Below are 22,936 nucleotides of genomic sequence, written 5' to 3' on the forward strand. Positions count from 1 at the left end.
TGGGTCCCCCAGTATTTTATTCAAGTTGCCACCCCTGATACTCAGATCCGGCTTCAAAAAGAACAATTCTGATAGGATCCTAATGTCAAAGGGATCAAGTGACTAAGTTGGCCCTGTTCTTCAGGAACCATTGTTTGGTTTGCAGACACATTGTTTTCAGATGTCATAACATTTATTTACAGCCTCATTCCTCACCAGTAGTCTGGAGTGGTTCAGTTAGGACAGAGGAATCTGACTTCTAACGAGTCAGACCATTAATCCATCAAGCTCAGTGTTGTCTGCTCTACACTGGCTAGCTGTGGCAGGCTCTCTAGGATTTCAAATGTAGTGGTACCTTAGTTCCTGAACAGCTTAGCTGTCGAACAAATTGGCTCCGGAACGCCACAAACCCAGAAGTAAGTGTTCCAGTTTGCGAATGTTTTTCAACATCCAACATGGCTTCCTCTTGAGTACAGGAAGCTCCTGCAGCCAATTAGAAGCTGTGCCTTGGTTTTCCAATGGTTTCGGGAGTCAAAGGGACTCCCGGAACGGATTAAGTTTGAGAATCAAGGGGATTGTAGGAAAAGACCTGCCAAGGAAACTGAAAAATATCTTCATGTATGTGACAACGGCGGCAAGAGTCTTAATAGCACAAAGATGGAAGAATAAGGAAATCCCGACAAAAGAACTATGGCAAGAGAAACTGATGGAATATACAGAATTGGCAAAATTGACACACAAACTACAGGACAAGAATAACTGTGACTTTAAAGATGAATGGGAACCTTTTACAAAGTACTTAAAGAAACAACAAAATGAACTGGACTCCTTGGCAGGCTTTGAATAAACACTCACAAACTTTTTCTTGACAATAGCCAGTTAGATAAACTAAGGATCTATACAATTTTGTAACATGCAGAGAATAACATTTGTTGATAAACCAGAGAGAGGAGCTGAGGGAAGTCAGGGGGTGGGGAGGGAGGGTGGGCTACTTTATGGGGAGGGGAGGGGGAAAATAGGGGGGAATTAAGGGTGATATGTTTTTTTGATAAAATGTCTTGTTGAAATTCCTAATAAAAAATATTTTTTTAAAAAAAAAAAAAGAAAGTTTGAGAACCAAGGTACCACTGTAGAAGTCTTTCTTTGCCCTACTGGAGATACCAGGGATTGAAACTGGGATTTTTCACCTGCAAAACATATCTTGTACCACAGAGCTACAGCAGCCATTTTACCGTATTGCTAATAACAGATGTGATTACAGATGTTTAGTTTAAAAATTTAGTTTAAAACGTACTGTCCATGTTGTTTCTACTTTATTTGTTTAAACCTCAGTTAATCGTATACAGTGGTACCTCGGGTTAAGAACTGAATTCGTTCTGGAGGTCCGCTCTTAACCTGAAACTGTTCTTAACCTGAAGCACCACTTTAGCTAATGGGGCCTCCCGCTGCTGCTGCGCCACCTGAGCTCAATTTCTGTTCTCATCCTGAAGCAAAGTTCTTAACCCGAGGTACTATTTCTGGGTTAGCAGAGTCTGTAACCTGAAGCGTCTGTAACCTGAAGCGTATGTAACCCGAGGTACCACTGTAGTGTTTGTTTGCAACCAGACTGTTAAAAAAGAATAGGCTAGATTGTATTTTATTCTTTTTTGATACAAGAACGTCTGCCCTGCCCTGCTGGTGCCCATGAGCCACTCAGGACGGCTTACAATAACTTAAAATTGTTGTCAAAATATAAAGAAAATGCACAACTGAAATATATTAAAATAAATTTAAAATTTGACGTTAAAAAATACAGCCAAGGGAGAAGCTACAGATAAAACATGACCTTTACAGCAGATGCCTGGCAGGCAAAAGCCTACTGGAATAAAAATATTATTTAATGACCAGTTCCCTGCCATTAGCACTCTTCCTTCTGCCCACTGCCCTTGTAATGACTGCTCCCCAAAACCTCCTACTACACTAACCCCTTCCCCATATTTACAAAGTATTGCAGCAGGAGAAAATGATGGTTGCATTTGTCTGTTTCAGGAGACAACGGGGGAGTGTGCCTTTGGGGGTGAAGTCAAACTGTTGGATGGTTACAATGTCTGTTGTGGCTGTAGAGACTGATTTGGAAGAGACATGTTTTGTTGCAGCTGGGGCAGATGAAGGCAGACACCATGGTGTTTCTTCTCTCTGTGCTCCTCCCAGCTGTCATTTCTCCACTGGGCACTGCTATGGATGCACGACCTGTTACCCAGCAAAGCAGGAATTGTACATTGATGTTAACTGCAGCAGCAAAACCAGATGCCTTTATTGGCCCCACCTGCAACAGAACATGTCTCTCCTGTATTGGTATCTACAGAAGGCACTGAAACACTCCAATGGTTTGACTTCACCCCCATTGTCTCCCAAGACAGATGGGTGCCAACAATATAGTTGAATGTCTAAGTAGATTATCATTTAGATAAACCTACCCATTTGTGAAATCAAAGCGTTTAATTGACTCACTGGATTATTGAGACAAAGAAGAGAAAAGATAAAGGTAATATCTTTTGTTAGAAGAATTCAAATTGATTAAAATGTTCTGCAAGCTTCTGAAGCATGCACTTTGTTGAGTATAGAAGTTAAAAGCCGAAATGAAAGGAAATGAATGGATCTGTGTCCTTACAGATTTTAATTATATTACTATTCAACTGGACTTGTCCAGAAAAGCCAGAGATTATGTTTTAGGTTAAAACTATTTTAGGAACAAGCTTGGATACTTACAGTATGTTACTTACGCATTTCTCTAGGTAAGGTCTGTGCTGTTGAGAAGGTGCTTTGTAGACTTCACTACCTTCTAAACCAAACTGGAGTGTGTTTCATATAGGGTATAGGGCAGTATATAAATTCAATCATTAATAATGTAGCAAGTCATGCTTCCACCATATTCTGTAATGCAGAGGCAGGGAATGATTTCCAGTCCAAGGTGACATCCAGTGATAACCTAGGAGCGCAAAAGCTCCAAAGAAGGTTTTCCTTTTAGCTTTATCAAAATTATTTTGACTTTTCTAGATATTCCTTTTTTTCTTTTTTCTTTTGCTTAGGAAGAAAATCCCAGGCTTCTGTGAGATTTTAGTGGCAGCTCTTAATAATATCAGTAATTTAATTAATTTTTATCTTTCTGTGGCTGTAAGTTGTACAGTATGTAGAAGTGCATACCAGTTGTTCAGAAGTTCATTTGCTTTTTAAAATAAATCAATAAAACTTATTTATACACATTGTCCTTTGGCATGTAATACAGCTGATGACCACTCATCAATATGTTACATAGTTCAGCATATTGTAACTATCTATGTGCAATACTGAGTACACCAAGTTTCTGAATTACTATTCCTTTTAAAACCCTGAATGGGTTCCTTATCAAAACACACAGTAATGTTCTTAACATCAATAGATTCTGTCATAAATTAAAAAATAGATCATTTCCATTTAAAAATTCAGTAAGGTAAGCAGATTCCTTTTGTGCTAGTCTCTATAAGCAGTATCAAACAATTGGATTGCTCTGAAAACATGTATAACATGTCTATGGGGAACATGTATAACATGTCTTAGGACATGGGTAGGCAAACTAAGGCCCAGGGGATGGATCCAGCCCAATTACCTTCTCAATCCGGCCCACGGATGGTCCGGGAACATAGCTGTCAACTTTTCCCTTTTTTAAAATGGAAATTCCCTTATTCCGAATAGGCTCCCTCACAAGAAAAGTTGACAGCTATGTCCAGGAATCAGCGTGTTTTGACATGAGTAGAATGTGTCCTTTTATTTAAAACGCATCTCTGGGTTATTTGTGGGGCATAGGAATTAGTTGGTTTCCCCCCCCCCCAAACAAAAAAATAGTCCGGCCCCCCAAAAGGTCTGAGGGACAGTAGACCGGCCCCCTGCTGAAAACGTTTGCTGACCCCGTCTTAGGACATGTATAACATGTCTATGGGGAACATGTATAACTTGTCTTAGGACAGGGGCTTTCAAGTTGGGTTCATAAGCCATGAACTTTCAAAATCTTCTTAACATACCATTTCCCCAGGAATTAAATGATGTGCATAAAAAAACTGTGCATACTCAAATGGGAGTACTTTATGTGCATGATACATAGAAAGGGGCATGAAGTTAAATGGAGAAGATCCTAACACAGGTGTAATCTTCCTCTTGCTCACCACTAACAAAACAAAACAAAATGAATGGTTGGAAATTATTCTCGAAGAGGATTGTCATTGATCCCTACTAGATTTGTGAGGGAGTGACTGCCCCATTCTGCTTGAGATGAAGGGAGCTCGAAGAGAGCAACTGCTTTGTTCTCTTATTGTTTCCCTTTCCATGGTTTGGGGATGAGATCAGAGACATTCTGATCTACTGTGCTGAAAATTCTCGTGTTCATTCAGTGAGCCAATCCACAAATTTTCTCATATAGCACCAGCATGCAAAAGATCCCTCTGGATACTCTCTTGTAGAACTGATGCTTCATGCTGTGTTTGAGTCAGCAGCACCTGGAATAAGTTTATAGGTTTAGGAAGTTTCAGAAATATGCAGTGTCTGAGTTTCAGAGTCTTGAAAACCCATGGTTTATCCAGGAAGGTACATTCCACTGTAAGCCTTGGCCCCATGTGCTTCACCTTCCCTCTCCTTGCTAATGTGGCTGCAAGGAGGATATTAGAAGCTTTCCATGCCATTTTTTTAATTAATTGCAGTTATGTCTTAGCTCTAAATCAAGGCTAAATTTAGCTACAGATTTTTGGAGCAAAAAGCCCCTTCATATCTTGTGATTTGATGTTGATTTGTTTCCAGCAAGCTATAGTTAATATGAAACACAGTTTGCTAGGTTTGGACAAAATGGAAATCTGTGGTTAATCAAAAGTGAAGTGAATGGTTCCTAACTCCTCTTTGCAGCTATGTCGAAATAGAGAAGAGGAAGGTCATGAATTGCTGTGTCCTATGCCCATCATAAGACATGACTGATAATGATGTCTAAATGCAACCTTTTGTGCCTTTGTGTGTGCATCTAGATATGTGCTGCAGATACCATGCCATAGTTCTTATATGCAGAAAAGGGGTTTTGTTGAGCATAAGTGCCATCCATGTTACATTTCCAGATGTCAGGCCAATAAACTAGGATGTCAGCAATATATGCATCAGGTACTTATTGTGCAATACACTGTATTGTATAAAAACTGCCACTGATGTGATTATCTTCTTCTTTGGTGGTCACTTGTAGCCAAGTAAGATAGTCTTCCATGAACAGAGTCTTAACAGTGAGTCCATAAGTGACTGTGGAGGCCAATTCTGGATCCACACATCCTTCCACAGTGGGGACATAGGTTTCCGGGTGGGAGCTGATCACAGTGAGGGTTTGCCAAATGTGCCTTCCTCTTAGCTCATTTCTCCCTTTCACCCTGAGTTCGTTGTTCTTCAAAGTCCATGATACCTTTGGTAAAGGCTGTTCTCCATTTGGAGCGCTCCCAGCATTAACATCAATCTGATGTTCCTTCCCTGGCCTGGTAACAAAGAGACCTACTGCCTTGAGAGCCAAGTATGAAAAGGGTAACAAGAATAATAGTGAAGCCTAGCTGTTTTACTTGAACTCATTGCATAAAGCATTGCACCAGGTTAAAAGAATAATATCTTCAGGAACTTGAGTTACAGTTATATTAAAGCAATATTGATTATTTAAATATATTTTCCTCTGAGGGAGATTTAGAATCAGCTACAAAATCTTATTAAAACAAATTCTTGTTTTTTAATTATACCCAGGCTAGTAAATTATGTAATTTCCTATGGGGATACAATTGAGAAACTGACTGTTGACATTTTCAGTTTGTTACTCTCCATCTGAACCTTTCTAAAGGGCCACTCTAAAATACAAAGGCACTGATGTTAATTTCACTACAATAAATGGGCTGAGCCTCCCTAGAATGCCTTGCTGACTTTAGGATCAAGGCACAAGTTTACGCTCGTGCTAAATGTGTGTGATGCTTCTGAGCTTCTGTGTGCTTACATAAGAATGCAATCTTTGATCATAGAAGCAAACATTCTATGTTTGCTCGGAAATTGTCTTGCTCAGTCAACAGTGGATGTTTCTGGGTTTGGAAATATGAGGGAGCCTTTGAGGCTAGGATTGCATCAGAGCTGCACAGGTAAGGTATCTAGAAGCTGACATAACAGGAGTCTGGAGGCTGCATGCTGAATGAATTGTATTTGCCTAGACATTTTCAAAGCCAGTCTTACTTAGAGCACATTAAAACAATCTAGTCCAGATGAGGTACCATGGCTGATTCTATCAAAGTAAGGGAACCGGTAAATGTACTGTTGACTATGGCCAATACTTGGGTATCCTGCCAGATCAAAGAACATACCTAGGCTCCTTTTTTTTTTTTTTTAATCATATTTATTAAAATTTCCAATAATAACAGAATAAAGAAGATAGAAAAGATAAAGAAAGAAAAGAAAGAAAAGAGACCAATTTTAAACCCTTATTTTCATAACCTTCTTTCTGGGACTCCCTCCTTCCCCTACCGACTGTATTCCCCTTTCCCTACATTGGTTCCACAAGTTCTCATTCCCAATTTAACCTAATATGTTATGCCTAATAGCCAATTTAAATTACAATCTTAACATCACTCCTCACCTTTAACAAAATAGAACAAAGATTTTTTTCCCCAAAATCTACCCCGTTTCCTTCCACGAATTCCCCCTTTTCTTTTTTTTTCCAAAACTTGTTAAATCAAAATACCAAAGTTATATATATATAAAAAAAAAAATTTAAAAGATAGAAAATAGAAGAAGGTTCCAGAAGTTGATTACATAGCCTTTGGATTCTAGAATTCCCCCTCCCTTCCCCGGTTTAGATTCCCTATGTCCATCAGTCTGTATGTTGTCGGCCTGGAGGTCTCAAGTCCACAGCCAAACTTTCTCAATTCATCTTGCCGGTTTTCTTTAAATTTACTTGTTTTGATGATGTTTAATTTCAAAAGTCCAGTCTAATCGAGGCCTTTAATTTCCCTTGATCATTGTTACTCCTCCCATTGTTCTTGCCGTGGCGTAGTTGGTCTTTTACTCTTTTGTTTCTTACTTTCTCAGGTTTCTGTCTTGTTCAGCTGCAAAACCATTCTTATTCTGAAATCTAGTATCACTACAGAGGTTTGTTATTCAGGAGCTTACTTAAATAGAAAGATTCTATTGTGTTGTCACCTCTGTAGACAAAACAAATATTTCAGTTTTGCTACTTTCCCAGGAGCTAAGACCAGTAGTACACATCCCAGAGTAGTTTTCCATATACGCCGCTTGTAATGTCCCAAAGCCCCTCTAGAGGGATTGCAATAACTTTGTGTCCTCTCATCCAAAAGTCAAATTGTTGTTTCTTTTTCCACCCGACATTTTGTATCCATATTTATATCCAATTGTATCAAAATTAACCAGCAAAATACTTGTAGCAAAGTCCTCTTTATATTCTCAAGATTTGACAGCTACTTTGACAGCTGTCAAACTCTCCATCTCTCTCCACCAGGTTCTCTGAATCGCCCCGGTTCCTGGGGGGGGGGGTTGCCTTTTCCCTCTCACCCTCGACTCTCCTCCAGCACAATTCTTGTAATGATTCCATCGTGGAATTTGGTATTTTTAATCAGCAATAAACTTCTGAATTGATCTTGGTTTCTCAGTCCTTGTTTTAGCATGTTTACAATCAGGGAGGGGACTGACTTCCTTTTTAGATCCCCCCCGCTCGTGCCGAATCCGAAAAAAAAAATTCCTTTTTTTTTTCCTCCTTTTGTACCCGGTTACCCAATTACTCACGGGTTTTTGTTAAATGTCCGAATTTCAAATGGAAGAAGCCAGCGCTCTCCGACGAATGGCATGCGGCTGCACTCGGCAGGGGAAGCGATAGACTCAAAGTACCACGCCACTCCCAGGCACCCGATCCATAGCCTTTAAAAAGGCTCCTTCACGAGTCGGGAGGGCGCTGACGGTACCAGCCGAGTCCCCATGTCCACGGGCCCCGTGCCCGTGGTTTTTAAGGGTCCCCGCGTCGCCGGCGCGGTAGGACCCAGCCCCTGCCGAGCCGACTCCCTCCGGAGCTCGGAGGGAGTCCGCCATTCGGCGATGGCGCCAACCCGGAAGTGAACATACCTAGGCTCCTAACATGCCTTGGGAAGGCATGCAAGCAGGATCTGTGAGCAACAGCACTCGCCTCACCCGCCCGCCACCTTGCAGTTTGGGGGCACTTGGACACTAAATCTGCAACCAAACCTCCCCCCCCCCAATGGAATTTAGCAGCAATACTACTCAAGTCGGCATGTGAAAGGAAAGAATGGAAACAGGAGCATGAGACCTATCCTTATTTCCCCTTCTTTTCAACTTCAGCCATCTTGAGGGAGTTGTGGACGTTTCTTTCTTCAACTGCCCAGCATCCTGTTCCTCTGCTATTTTTTATTTTTAGTTTGATCACATGAAATTGCACCTGTACTGAGGGTAAAACTCTAGAAATCTGTGTGGGAAGAGTATGCATTTCCCGATCTCTGGAATGAGAATGGAACGCTGGCACGGTGTACAATGATCTCAGCAGCGCAGAGATTACAGCTCATTGCACTCCTGGTGAGTTCAGTTGTGGATCAATCTGGAATTTAACAGGCTTCACGTTGCTACTTTTGCAATCAGCTTTTGGCAGTTCCTTGCAAGGGTTTCATGTCCTGTTGTCACTGTCCTGCATATTTATTTATCCATCCATTCCTCCCACCCCCTTTTGTTTATTGCTGAAGACAACTAATTGTTTTTAGACTGTTTGAAAAACTTATACTATCTTGTCACACTTTTCTTTTTCTAACCACTGTTCTTCAAACATTCTGTAATATCATGCAGCTTGTATAAAGACATTTCTAGCTTGATTCAAGTAACGTATGTGCATGAGACTGGGAGAGAAAGAGAGAAAAATAATTCAGATGTCATTGTTTTGTAATCTTACTTTGGATTATACAGAGATGTGTGTCATACATGCATGTATCTTCTCACTATCGTTACTGCTGATATGATGAGATATTGTTGAGAGCATATAGGCTTAGGTTTCCTCCCCCACTCCAGCCGACAAGATTTCTGAAAACTTCTAATTTTACAGCTCTAAGCTAAACTTACAAGAATCTTGAAAAACAGTGCAGTTCCTTCATTAATTTTATATTTAATATATTTCCCCTTCCTATATATAACACAGAGAAATGCACATGCAACCATTACTATGTGAGCATGATTGCTTATCTCCATTATTACATTTATCTTCACTTGTGAGAAGAGATATAATAATTCATTTGTGGCTACGACACTTGTGAATTATCCCTCTTCACAAGAGGAGATATATGTCATAAGAGAGATCAGTTTCTATGTGTTCTTTTCCAGCATACAGGGGATTTATTACAGGGCTATTGGTGTTTATCTTGATGAGATACAGATTACTTCCTCATGGGTAATGAGGGGATCCTGTTTTGTAAGGATAAATTCCATGTTGTTAGTACAGATTGGAAATTTTCCGTGTTATATGTTTCTCCATAAAATCAATTCTCAATTTTAAATCCACACACAACCTCCTAGACACTGCTCCAGGGTCCCTCAGATTCCAAGAGATGACAACGGCCAAAGCCCACAGTAATACACAGAGCTATGGCAAAAGGATGCTGGAAGCACTAAGGATTATTTTGAAGTATTAAAAACTTGTATACTTTGTACTGATGCTTCAGTTGCATTCTAATACATCTATATGTGCATTTATGGCACTGGCTACCAGAGTTGGAACTTCCACTCTTTAGATCAGGATCCTTTAACTTCCACTACCAAAGAGCTGCTGCAGCAGAAACAAGGAATAAATGGCTGTGCACATGGGTTAAGCAACTACAGACAGACAGATTTAGGGGTTATGACCATTGACAGTTTCTCCGTTTTCCTTGCTTAACTAGGCACTGATGCTATTTTTGTCATGTTGCTCCCCCCCCCCCCGAATAAATTTTATACTGCATATAGCTAGACTATCAGATAGCTGTAGTATATTGATGCTCTTGATTTTATCAATTTGCTTTCTCATTATTTCTATTGTGTTGAACCGGGAGATCCCAACAGTCTAATGTAATAACACAGGCAAGAGCAGGAAAGCTAATTAATTTGCATACAAAAATATTCAGCAGCGCAGAACCCGCTGTAACAAGGCATAAGTGAAATAGGATAAAGCATAGTATTTTGCTTTTGGGGTTGGTAGGAGTATTCCTGTGGATTTTTAATCTAGCAGCAAAGAGCCAGGGCTCAAGTACAGCCAAAACATTCTTTTTTTAAAAAATAAAACCCTATTATAGATTCTTTAGGTATCAGCATTGCATAATGCTGCAATGTATCATGTTTCATTGTGGCACTTTCTCCCATTTGTCACTTTGCGTCACATTGCTATATCTCAAAAATCACAGCGTTTCCTCCTTTTTCCTCTTTAGGAAGGCAAATGGGCACAAAAGATCCGGCATTGAAGACAAGGATATTTCAAGGATCAGGGTCTCTGAATAAGAAGAAATTTAAATTGATATTTCAAGGATCTGCTATCCGAGAGAGGAATTGATTATTTAAACTGATCTGCTCTGAAGCCAAGATATTCAGGAAAATAAAGTATTTGCTTTTGCATTTGAACCGTTCCTCTTTAATGAAAAATTTTTTCTTTTCTTTTTTAAATAAAAAATGTTACACATTGTAGAAAAATATTTTCCTTAATTTGTTTTCAGAATTCTCATTTAAAATTAGCACTGCATCACTATCTTTGATGGTATTCAACACTAGTCCATAACCAGTGTTTTTTTCTGCGGGGGACGCAGGGGTACACATACCCCTAAACATTTAGTGAATCTTTGTACTTTTGTCCATCTACTGTATTTATTTTCCCCGATTTGAACTATAAAATGGTGATTTTCTTGAGTCAAAATGAGAGTACCCCTAAACATTTTTTTGGGGGGGGGGCAGCACGGGGCATAACTAACCTAGGTCCTTTGAGTCTACTTTGAGTAGAATTTAGTTGGCAACAACCCAGTGTGCTTACTCTAGAACACTTTTTTCTTTTTTAGTACTGATTATATTCACTTAGGGGAATGTATATATTCCAGTGGGATATTAGTATTAAATAAAATGTGTTTTATTTCAGTTGGGCTTCTTAACAATTACATTTGCTTAGGTTTATGATGCTGAGTAAGTTGAAGAAAAAATTCATTTAAGCAAAGAGGACTAGTGTCCATGCATACACCTTTAGGACTGAAGTGTTAAGGCTTTTGAAGACGCAGGGACTGGTTGTCCTCTTTTTCATTGGTATGTAAAATGACAGTCATAGAGATCCATAGCTAAAAGTAGAAGTGGGCAAATGTGTCCTCTTTTTTGCTCTTCAAAATATGGCAACCCAAAAAGGCATGATCCAACTCCACTCTGGATTTCTGTAGGGTTTGTTGTTGTTGTTTAGTCGTTTAGTCGTGTCCAACTCTTCGTGACCCCATGGACCAGAGCACGCCAAGCACTCCTGTCTTCCACTGCCTCCCGCAGTTTGGTCAAACTCATGCTGGTAGCTTCGAGAACACTATCCAACCATCTCGTCCTCTGTCGTCCCCTTCTCCTTGTGCCCTCCATCTTTCCCAACATCAGGGTCTTTTCCAGGGAGTCTTCTCTTCTCATGAGGTGGCCAAAGTATTGGAGCCTCAGCTTCACGATCTGTCCTTCCAGTGAGCACTCAGGGCTGATTTCCTTAAGAATGGATAGGTTTGTTCTTTTTGCAGTCCATGGGACTCTCAAGAGTCTTCTCCAGCACCATAATTCATAATTCTGTAGGGTTTACTCCTTAGCCTTTTCTTCTCCCAAAGATATCTTGCAAGGCAGCAGAGGTTTAGAATCAGAGTTTTCCTTCTCCTAGCTGGGCTACCTTCACAGGTTGATGAGCCCCATCTGCCCCTCATTTCCTTCCACAGCACATGTAGAAACTGCATTCTTGACAGCTGGACCCAGGAGCAAAGGAAAAAATATATATCAGAAGGTTCATAATGTTGAAACAGAGAGCAGTCTTGATGCACCAGCTAGCTAAGTTGCAGTCACATTACTTTAGAGATATTAGGTTGTAATTGCATCACCGATTCTAAGTGCATGTTGCATGTGCATCCAATATTGCACCAGAGAAAGTTTCATTATGTTCTGATAGGCAATGCATATAAGCACATCTACATCTATTAGCTACATGAACACTTTGCTCATACTTTCAAGTTCACATTTGTGCTCAAACTAATAAACTGCAACCTTGAGCACAGTGGGAACTACTGGAATCGTAGGAGTCATCAACCATCTTGATTAGACTTCCCACTGGGTATATGAGTGATATGAAAACAAGCTGGCTTTGTCCAGCATTAAAAACATCATGTACTTGGGGGAAATACAGGTACATGATACTGAATGAGTTGCTTGGTGACACGTACAAAATAAAGAATTGATGCAGATATTGATGCAAAAATAGACCAATCTCCACTGAACTCAGCCCTAAATGATCAGTGTACCTCCTGGGAACTAGGAATGGGAAGAAGGACTGCATGGCCTATGAAACTGAAAGCCTAGATGTAATCTTTTCCCATGAACCTAAAGACACCTCTTGAGAAGAATGCACTAAGATACACTTGGTATGAAGATGACATTCACTTCCAAATGTGAAATTCTGTGTTTTCAAGCATCATTGATGATTTGGTAAAAGGACCTGCAACTAATGCTTGGCATGATAATTCTGGAGAAAGAGAGAAATGAAAACTTTCTCCAATTTGTAGCATTACTACTATTAGCAAAATCCCCTGTCTGGGCATATTAAGAAACGATGGTCATGTACACCACAACAAACCTTCTGGACTACGTAATCAAGTCTGGAGTTTGGGTGACCCAGAAATCGTGTGTGCTGGGGGCAGAGTGTATATGAAATGTATTCCTTTGACAAGAGTTACGTCTTGGCTGCTGAATTAAGCTGCCTTCTGACATTCAGCCTGAACATGCAACAGCTGATAGCAGGGAAGGAACATGTTCCCTTGCATGGCAGATTTTGCACTTTCCCACATGGGCCAGGAAGGTCCAGAACAGGTAGAAGCTTCCTCATGTATCAGGAATCCTTATGTGAGAAGAGTCTTCTCAGCATGTTCAGTTGAATTTGCTTAGAAGCCCCCTTCAGATCTTCCTGCTCAATGTGAGAAGGTCAGGAGTGGAGCAGGCACACCCAGTGCACCCATGGACACGGCTTTTGTGTGGGACCCTTCTCTGACCCATTTTTAGACTCACAGAAAGCTTTCGTTGGAGACCACTTCCGGGTTGGCGCCTCCGGCAATGGCGGAGCTCCTCCGTTCGGGAGGAATTTGCTCCGTGAAAAACAGGGTCTGACCGCCACGGCGAAGGTGGAGACCCATTGAAATCACAAGCGGGAGAAGCTTGTGAACCTGGGATTCGGCTGGCACCTTTTGCACCTCCCCTACTAGCGGGGAAACCCTGTTTTGGGGATCCGGAGCGACGTGGGGTGAGTGACGCGGTGCTTTGAATCGACTGCTTTTTTCACGGAGTGAAGCCGCATTGCTGTTGCCGGAGAGCGCTGAATTTTTCCTGTGGACAATTGGATTTTAAACAACTACTCGTGAGTAAATCGGAAAATTGGATTTTTAAATACCTTAATTTGGCACTGAAGCGGGAGGTCATAAACAGGAAGTCCGCCTCCCGTTTTTGTAAATAGACTGAAGCAAAGATGTTACAAGTTAAAGTCTTTGAAAGCTTTTGGCAAAGGATTAAATTTCCATCGGTTTAAAATACAAAACCCCCCTTGGAAGCAGGAGAAGAGGGGGAAATTTTGGATCTAGTGAGCCTGCAGGAGAGAGTGAAAAATCAAATTACCACTGCTCTGAACCTGGGAACGGGCTGCCAGATGACGTTTGGAGAGAGTGCATTTGACAGAATGGATTTGACAGCTAAATAAGAGTAAGATACTGTTTCCATTGTCCTCCTCTGCCTTTAAAAAAGAGGAAAAGTAACTGAAATTTTATCTTTAATGCTTGAGTTGTGCCTGAAAGAACTGATTCAAGTGGAGACTGTTTCCCTCTAGAGGGAGCTTTTGAAACTGTTACAGGACTGTAACTGGGGGATTTCCAGCTGCAGATAAGGATTCTGAGAACCAGAGAGCGACCTTGGACCATTTAAAAATGTTGACAGGAGAGGCCATTGTGACTGTTTTATGTAAGATAAGCTGTTCGCTGGGACAGCTTCACAAGAAGATGGATGACATGACTTTTAAAGTTGATAATTTGGAACAGAAAGTGACTAATTTGAGTCAAAAAGCGAACATCAACACAGAAATAATTCAGGACTTGGTACAGGAATCCATTTTGGCAGGACAAATGGTGGAGGAGAAGGAGGAGAAGGAGAATGCTGCTGTTGTTGAACATAAAGTTGAACATAAAGTAGTACAAGTGAGATCCATGGCTTTACAGAAGCAAATTGAGGACTATAAGTTGAGGCCTTTTTTGATTGAATCTAGGAAAAGTCAGACTCTGAGGAATGGACCCCGGCTTGGACGAAAGAAGGAAAGTTGGAAAGATCCCTCTATGCAGGGATTAACTGACTTTTGGGACATGGACTCGGGCCTGGAGGAGATTGAAGTTTTGGGGGCCTTTGGACTTGGAGGAATTTTGAAATATGCCCTGAAACACTTTATGGACTGTAGCTTTAACTATGGAAATTTGGCTGATCTGTTCAGAAGGAAGAAAAGGATTGACAGGTTGGAGTTTCCCCGAGATTTGCTCTTTAGCATTAAAGAAAATGAAGAAGACCTGCAGAAGGGACTTGGAAAAGAGTTAAGAGCCTCGGACATAAGATCACCAGGTTGATGGACTTTATGGAGTTGACGGAAAGGACTGGCAGAATCCGAAACCAGGGAGAGGAGATGGTGAAAGAAGACTGGAAAATTTAAAGTTTATATATAGACTTATGGTAAGACTTATGGAGTGGGGTTTGTTTAGTTTAGTTTAATGTGTTTAGTTTTGAGTTTAGGTTGTGTTTTGCATTGTTTATATATTGTATTGTATTGTGTTTTTTTCTTTTTGCTTTCCTTCTTTGTCTTTTTTCTGTTTTTTTTCTCTTCTTTTTTCTCTTTTTGTAATCTATAAAAGTAATAAATATTATTTATTTTTTTAAAAAAGCTTTCGTTGGAACTGGATTTTCAATTTGTTAAAACTGGATCATCTTATGTGGCTACAGGAGCAATCAACCTGGACTCTTCATTGACTCTGATGGGAAAGTTTTGACTCACATCACCTCTTTTATTAGCATCGTATTGCACTCTTATTGATAGGCAGGTCTAATCTCTGTGTTATCGGAGGATAGTACCTAAACTATGATCCCTGGCTGTCACCACTCCCCCATAAGCCTCCCATCTTTGCTGGCAGAGTACTGTGGTCGCAGCATTTGCTGGTATTGTATAAGACTGGCTCAACATTATTATTATTTATTAAATTTGTATGCCACCCTTCATCTGAAGATCCCAGGGCAGTTCACAACAGAAAAAATATAAAATGAGAATGCAGAATACAGCATACAGCATACAGAAACAAAAACAAAAACAAACTAATCCCCCCCCCCAAAAAAACACATTTAAATAGTAGAAGCAATGTGACACCAGTGTAATTTCACTATGCTGATAGAACATTTTATTCTTTCGGCGGAAAAGATTTGAGCTGCAATGCACACTCACCTGGGAGTAAGTCCTATTAAACGCAGCACTATTTTCTTCTGAATAGACATGCATAGGATTGCACTGTTAGCGGCACTCCTATCCTTCTGGCAGAAGTACGTCAATCACACTAAAAGGTCATTTAAACTGATTGACTATGACTACCCTAACTCTCTCTTTTTTATAATATTTTTATTATTACAAAATTTAACTTACCCATGTCTGCTGCACCAAACTCTACATGCAACATTTCGTATATTTCTAATGCAGCCCTCCTAGCACTGAACATGATGCTCTTACTCAATCTGACAAGCTTTGAGCATAATGTTTTCAACTTTAAATGATCAGAAGGCATTCAAAAATATTTTTCGTGGTTGCATTTCCTTGGGGGGAAATCTGTTGGAGATGGCATACTGGCATAGCTGTCAACTTACAGATTTGAAAATAAGGGACCAGCAGCCTTGGAAATAAGGGACCAGCAGCCAAAATAAGGGAATTTAGTCAACCAGCTGAAATACAAAGTTAAAAGGACCAGATAATTTGGGAGAGCAGCTCCAGCTTTTAGCCCTTCATTTCCAGAGGTTGCTGCTCAAGACACCAGTCAATGAAACACTGCAATTAAATAACAACAAGCAGCAACCACTTTTTGCGCAAAATGAAGTCCAAGCTACGAAGATGCTGCTGCAGTTCTGTATCTTTTCTATCATGCTCCATCTGCAGCTCTCAACTCCATCAGGTGGGGCGGGAGGAAGGGGGGAAATAGTGCCCGAAGTAAACCCGCAGATCAGACCATCTATGCTAGTCTACCACTACAAATCTATGGGAGAAGCACTTGTGGTCCTTCCCTAGTAGCCCTTGGAACACCTGCCCACGCCTCCGCCTCCTCCTCTTCCTCCTCTCTCTGAACTGCTTTCTCTATGGTTGCCCTCACTCTCCTCTCAAGGCTCCTCAGCAATTCATAGGCCATGCCAGGCTGCCCATCTCATCCGGGTCCTTCGGCGGCACAGCCGCAGTACGGCCTAGCTGGAGCGGGAGCGGGAGCGGCGGTGACGGGCAGAGGAGAGGCCCCAGGCAGAGACGCTCAGTTCAGCGGCCATGAGGAGGATGGCGGCAGAAGGGCCCGAGGCTCCCACCAGTCCCGGTGGGAAGGGGCTCCCAGGGGCTGAGGCTGGTGAGAGGAGGCCGGAGGGGGGCGGGCCGGGCAGCCAAGAAGCACAGTTGGAGCCTCCCTCCTCCCTGGCAGGGAGGGAGGGAGAGGAGCTGCTTCCTTTGAAAGCCGGGAAATTTAAGGGACATCCATCAATAAGGGACAGCAGCGGGACATGGCGCTGGGATAAGGGACTGTCCCTCCAAATAAGGGACGCTTGACAGCTATGCCTACTGACAATAGGCAGACTAGAGCAAAAGTAAATGGAGTTTTCAGAATTGTGCTTCTCCCTCCCTCGTCTCTCTCTCACCCCCCCCCCCCACTTCTTTCTGCTTCTTTACTTTTTCCCCCAGAGGGGTGGTCCAGACAGCAAGAGTTGGCCAACAGTGTCCAGAGGCTCTTATGAAATCAAAGTTTCCACCAATCAGCCTCCTCTTTCCTTCTATCCTATCATGACAATCTCATTTTACACACACGCATGTTTCTCTCTCTCTCTCTCTCTCTCTCTCTCTGTGTGTGTGTGTGTGTGTGTATGTGTGTGCTAATTCAACGTTTGCATTAATGGCAAAATGTGAATTTTGGTATTCTGAAAATAAACCTGCTGTGATAGATACAGAACTGTATTTTATTTTATTTTTAATGGAATCAAAATGTCAATGTCCTTTGGTCAAAGTAATAAAACCAGTTCTTTCTTACATAGAAGCAAGTTGTGCTGTTAAGGCTTTAAACATCATCATAAACCATCATCTTCAGGTACAAGATCTTTCAGTCCTTTTCCCCAGCAACCATCAATCAAACTTTATAGGCTCACAAATGGCTTGGCTAACACTCAATAGTAATATTTTAGCCGTATTTACACAACAGATAAAATATTTGCAGGAGTCCTGAAGTAAATGCATATGTCCCAATCCAGCAAGGGCAATTCACACACACACACACACGCACAAACACACACACACGTAATTCACCCTTCAGGATTGGGCCTGCAGTGTGAGAAAAGCCTGGAACCATGTTATGTTCTGAAAGCACACCACACAACAAGTTTGCTGAAGCTAGGCAGATTTGGGTCTGACTTTTTTATTTTGTTTTAACATATTTATATATTGCTTTATAAATATTTAGTAAATAAAACATTACTACTACAATATTCCACCTACTACAGCTAGCAAAAGTCTGAGTAAACAAGTAGGTCTTAAGCAGGCATCCAAAGCTCATTACAGTTGGCATCTGCCTTATTTTAGAGATGTGTCCTTGGGTTTAGGCAGGATAGGCACTGTGTGAGGAAGCAGCAGGAGTTGGGATAATTTCAACAATTGTAAGCAAAATTTACAACTCTTGCTACCAAAGCAAGAGTGAGACTACAACTAGTTCTCAGTTAAGTAAGGAGGAAAACACACCCAGAGAGGGGGTGGGAGTTCTTATATATTAGGTATATCTCTTAAAAAGACAGGCCACACATACTACAATGAGGAGGTTTCACAGAGGATGCACAACCACAGAAAGCTTGTCCCGCTGGTTGCCGCATACTGTGTATCAGACCCTCAGTTAAAAGCTGTAGATAGCTATCTCCAATGAGCTTAGCAGGCCTATACAGCAACAGACACTCCCATAGATATTCAGGCCTCAGGTTGTACATGGCTTTATATATGAGCAAGAACACCTTAAATTTGGCTCACTTAGCAAATTGGCAGTCAGTGTAGTTCCTTTGGAATTCATGAAACACGGTTGTGGTAGGCCACCCCGTACGGCAGTCTAGCTACTGTAGTTTTTCAACCAGCTTTAAGGGCAGCTCCACACAGAGTTCATGGCAGTACTCCAGAATGACCGATACATGGATGACTGTGGGCAGGCTGGCATACCAGCCAGAACTAGTCAAAGACTTTTTCTGGACACTAGTGACAAAGATAAACCAAGGAGCATGCTTGGGTTATGAACCTGCTCCCTTAGAGGAAGTGGAACCCCATCCATGACAAGAGAAAAATGCTCCAGAATAGAAAGAGAGTAATGTGTTGGGAAAAGATTTGAGTCCTAAACTCTTAACTGTAATGGGCTTGCAGCTGCAATCATCATCATCATCATCATCATGATTTTCTTTGTATGCCACCTTTCCATAGTTAAAACAATGCTCAAGGCGGCTTACAACATGACAAGATTTACATAATTACCAACATAACGAAAGTCATAGACAATAAATAAAACACATCAAAAAGTGCACAACCAATGGAAAACAATTTCCACATAAATCATAAAATCTAAAACTAAGAATGCAGCATTAATATCAATCACGATTTAAAATGACATAGATAAAAAATAAAAGGAATTTTAAAAAACAAAGACAAAAAGACAAAAACGGAGCCCAGCAGCAGCAGCAGCAGTCCTTTATGGAGCCTGTCAGGCCCCGCCCCAAGCCAGGTAGAGAGAGGCAGGGCAGGGCCCTTCAGGCTCCCAGCAGGTCTGGCCTGCAATGAAGTTACCCCAGAGTTTTGCTCAATCTAGCCCACCATTTTCTACTCTGTCTGGCAGCTGTTTTTCCAGGTCTCAGGCAGAGGTCTTCCCCTGCCAGTAGATATCCATTACTGGTCTGCAGGCTGAACCTGGGACTTTATATATGCACTTCATTCACTCTATCAGAAAACATGAGGCTTGCCAAGCAAGTGTTCTGCCATTGGATTATGCACTTTCTTTGGAAGGGAAGGAATAATGGAGAGGCAGCACACTAAGCTGGGTGAATATAGCTGGGTGTAATTAGGCCACCATTTTGTTGTGAACAAAATATTCCAGTATATTTGAAACCTTGGGGGTAGAAACTAAAGCATGGTAGATAGACAGAAACTAGGAGGAGACAGATGATGATGCATGGCAGCAATTGCTGCTCATAGCCACTGCCTTCATTATTAGATATATCCCAGTTATCGGACCAGGTTGGGAATCCAAAACCATGAAGCATCTTATGGCTCTTTAAGGTTTACAGGAGTCCCAACCGCTTACCCAGACTTCACAGGAAAAAGTTCACTTTATGAAATTATTCCAGCTCTCCAAATGGATGTGCAGCCAGCTTCTTTAATTATTCAGGTAAACCAATATTTATTATTATTATTATTATTATTAATGCCAGAAATAACCCCATTGGAACTTTCCATTGTTACAAAGTTCTGGAATTTTACTTTGCTTTGGAGCAGAACTTCTCTCACACCAATTCCTTTCTCATTGCCTTATAAATATACTCAACTTTCAAAGTTATGTCAAAGAAACGTTCTAAACTTCTATTCTTTCAGCCGCTACCACAGTACCTGTATAAAACCTGAGGCTCAATTCTGAGGGACACTTAAGTCACTAAAGTCATATGAGGAATTTAACTTTCTCAGGCAAAGCTTAGAGAAGGATTTTCGTTCTGCAGGAGTCAATACATTTTAAATGCTGCAGCTCCTCAAAGTTAAGAAGCAAAATTGATGCCTTAAGATTGTGGGTTCATTCTGAACTATTTTCTCCTCTGCATTATAACTAAATATCATTTTATTAGTGGCTCTTCTTTTTTGTTATCTTACAATTGCTTTGAACATTCATATATGCCATACCATTTTCCTTCCACTATGAGAATGGCTTTTCTGTCGTATATTAATGTTTGGCAAATTCTCAGTTTCACTGCAGATGAGGGAATAGTTTCCTAATAGATCCTGGTTCATAATATGATGGTAATGAGATCTGGAAACATGCATTTTCTTAACAATCTTTAATGGTTGGGGAAACAGATGATGGTATAGAGTGTATTCATTCTTGTCACAAAGACTGAAGAAGAAGGGGAAATGGCATCACAATGAGTTTCTTCTCTCATTTGCAATCCCTCAATTATTCCAATGGAGGCTTACCTAATAGTATCACTGTCTGTATTGTTGTCTTTATAACGCAGGATACTCGTTGGGGACACTTATTGGAATGAAGAGGCACATGAATGAAATATTGTATTTGAAACCTTAAGTTATGGAAAGCAAAGTGACCCCATGAACATTTTGCCGATATCATTTGCAGGATGGATGGATTTAAATAGCTCCTAAAGTTAGGAGCTGGAATATTGCTTTTCCCATCACAAATCACCTAAACACTACACTATCCACCACAAATTAGACTAGCTCATTTCTTGTTAGGCTGGAAACAGATGGTAGCTTGCCACCTCTCTTTCATCCTTCATGTACTGCTCCAACCAACTAGTTCTTCCTCCACCCATTTTAAGATTATAAGATTATTACAGGTATGTATGTACCTGCAGTACATACCTTCTGTTCTGTGCTGTATTTGGATTGAAGCACAAGTGAGGATTGCTTACATGAATGAGTATTTTGTGCATAAAATGCACCTACACAACAGTATCATGTGTGACAAATGCACAAAGGAAAGCCCTCCTTGATTGTGGTTTCTCCCATGTGTACATACAGTGCAACAGACATGTGTGGCAGTGTGCATGGGTACCACACAGTTTCTACATGGAATCTTTGTGTAGAAAGCTCCTCGTGTGTTATGCAACTCAAAGTATTCAACCATAATGGCTGCAAATTAAGAATAATGTAGAATAGATTGATTTGAGTTTGCTGCAGATGCAGTTAAATAAATGCAATGCTTGTGTTAATTGTTTGTGGAACTACTTTGACATCCCTCAACTTTGCTGGGTGCATGTTTTCTATAGTTTTGGCTTACTGGAACCTCTCATTGGTTGATTACATTTCTAGACCTGCCCTTCACCAATGATAACAGGGCAAGTCAAATAACAATGTAATAAACCATACTAACAACAGTTTGTACATCTACAGCAATAGAATCATCTTCAGTATACATTTAAAAAAATTCTGAAACTGTAACAACACAGTATAACAAATAGGGCAGCAAAGTAAAAACTGCATAAAGATAGGGATATGGTAGTAAGGTCAATCAGCTCCAGGCATATGGTTCATAAAGACATCTTTCAGGAAGTAATTCTACTGATATTAATGACATTTACTTCCAAATAAAAAATGCTTACGTTTGTAGCCTTACTCAAAACTCTAACAATATAATAGTAATTTATCTATAATAAAAGGTGTCTCTGTTGCTCTCTGTCATTCTTTCTTATCTTCAAAACATTTAAAATGCAAAAAATTGTTCTTGATTTATACATTATATTTATCTGTTGCAACTTTCAAGATACCATCTAGAAAAAAGAATGTACAGTGTATCAGCTATTGCAGAGTAGAAATGAGACTTAGATAAGGTGTTGCTTCCCACCAATTGTTAAATTGTGCTAATACTGAAATACTGTAAATTAATAACACTTTTAACGGCTTTGTCTTTAAAAATAATACACTGACCACATAGTTTGAAATATGCATTATATTAAATGGTTTGCAGCAAACTGAAAAATCCCCAGTGTTCTTCCTCCCATACCCAGTGAGACTGGGAAAATGGTACATTTAGAAGTTGGAGCATTCATAATACAGCAAGTTGGATTTTTAAATAAGTCCATCTCAAATTTCTTTAAGCCGGATTTATTTTTTCTTTAACAAATGTGCTGCAATTTTGCAGAGAATCTACTAACCTTCAGCAACTGTTCAGAAAACTGATTTGTAGAAGGTCAAGGTTGTTTTCCATGAAGGAGTAAGCTTTATATATTTATTTTTATTTATTACATTTGTATCCTCCCAAAGGAGCCTCGTGTGGCAGACATCAACATTTTAAAACAGTACAATTTAACAGTACAGTTTATAAAAGTAAAATGCATTGTAAGTAAAAGAAAATTATTCATCCTGGTCTAGGAAGGAAGCTTTGTATGAAAACAGACTTCCTAGTGTCCATAACCGGCAGGAGAAAGGACTATATGGGTTGCAGGGGTCATTACTACTAGCTCATAAAATGCAGACTCAGAAGCAAATAGATGATCCATTTTGACAGTACTGATGCTGAGGCACAAAATCTGCCCATGGGTACCACATGCCTGAAAGATCATCATACACTCCAAACTGGGAGCTGTGGAGGTTCCGATAGCAATTTCACAGCCCTCTGAGGTTTGAGGAATGCCAGTAAGTGGAAGAGCCTTCTCGGTA

The 22,936-nt window shown here is 40.5% G+C and overlaps 1 long non-coding RNA gene across 1 annotated transcript in view; it reads left to right on the forward strand.

Moving 5' to 3' along the window:
- Positions 1-10,639, forward strand: part of LOC308472563 — a 147,441-nt gene extending 136,802 nt beyond the window's left edge. Inside the window, exon 4 of the long non-coding RNA XR_013983580.1 lies at positions 10,452-10,639. This is a non-coding gene — a long non-coding RNA (uncharacterized lncRNA). The remainder of the gene's footprint in view (positions 1-10,451) is intronic.
- The last annotated feature ends 12,297 nt before the right edge of the window (positions 10,640-22,936 follow it).

This window comes from Podarcis pityusensis, assembly GCF_964106645.2.
Source record: "Podarcis pityusensis genome assembly, chromosome: 3".
In the NCBI taxonomy this organism is placed as follows: Eukaryota; Metazoa; Chordata; class Lepidosauria; order Squamata; family Lacertidae; genus Podarcis; species Podarcis pityusensis.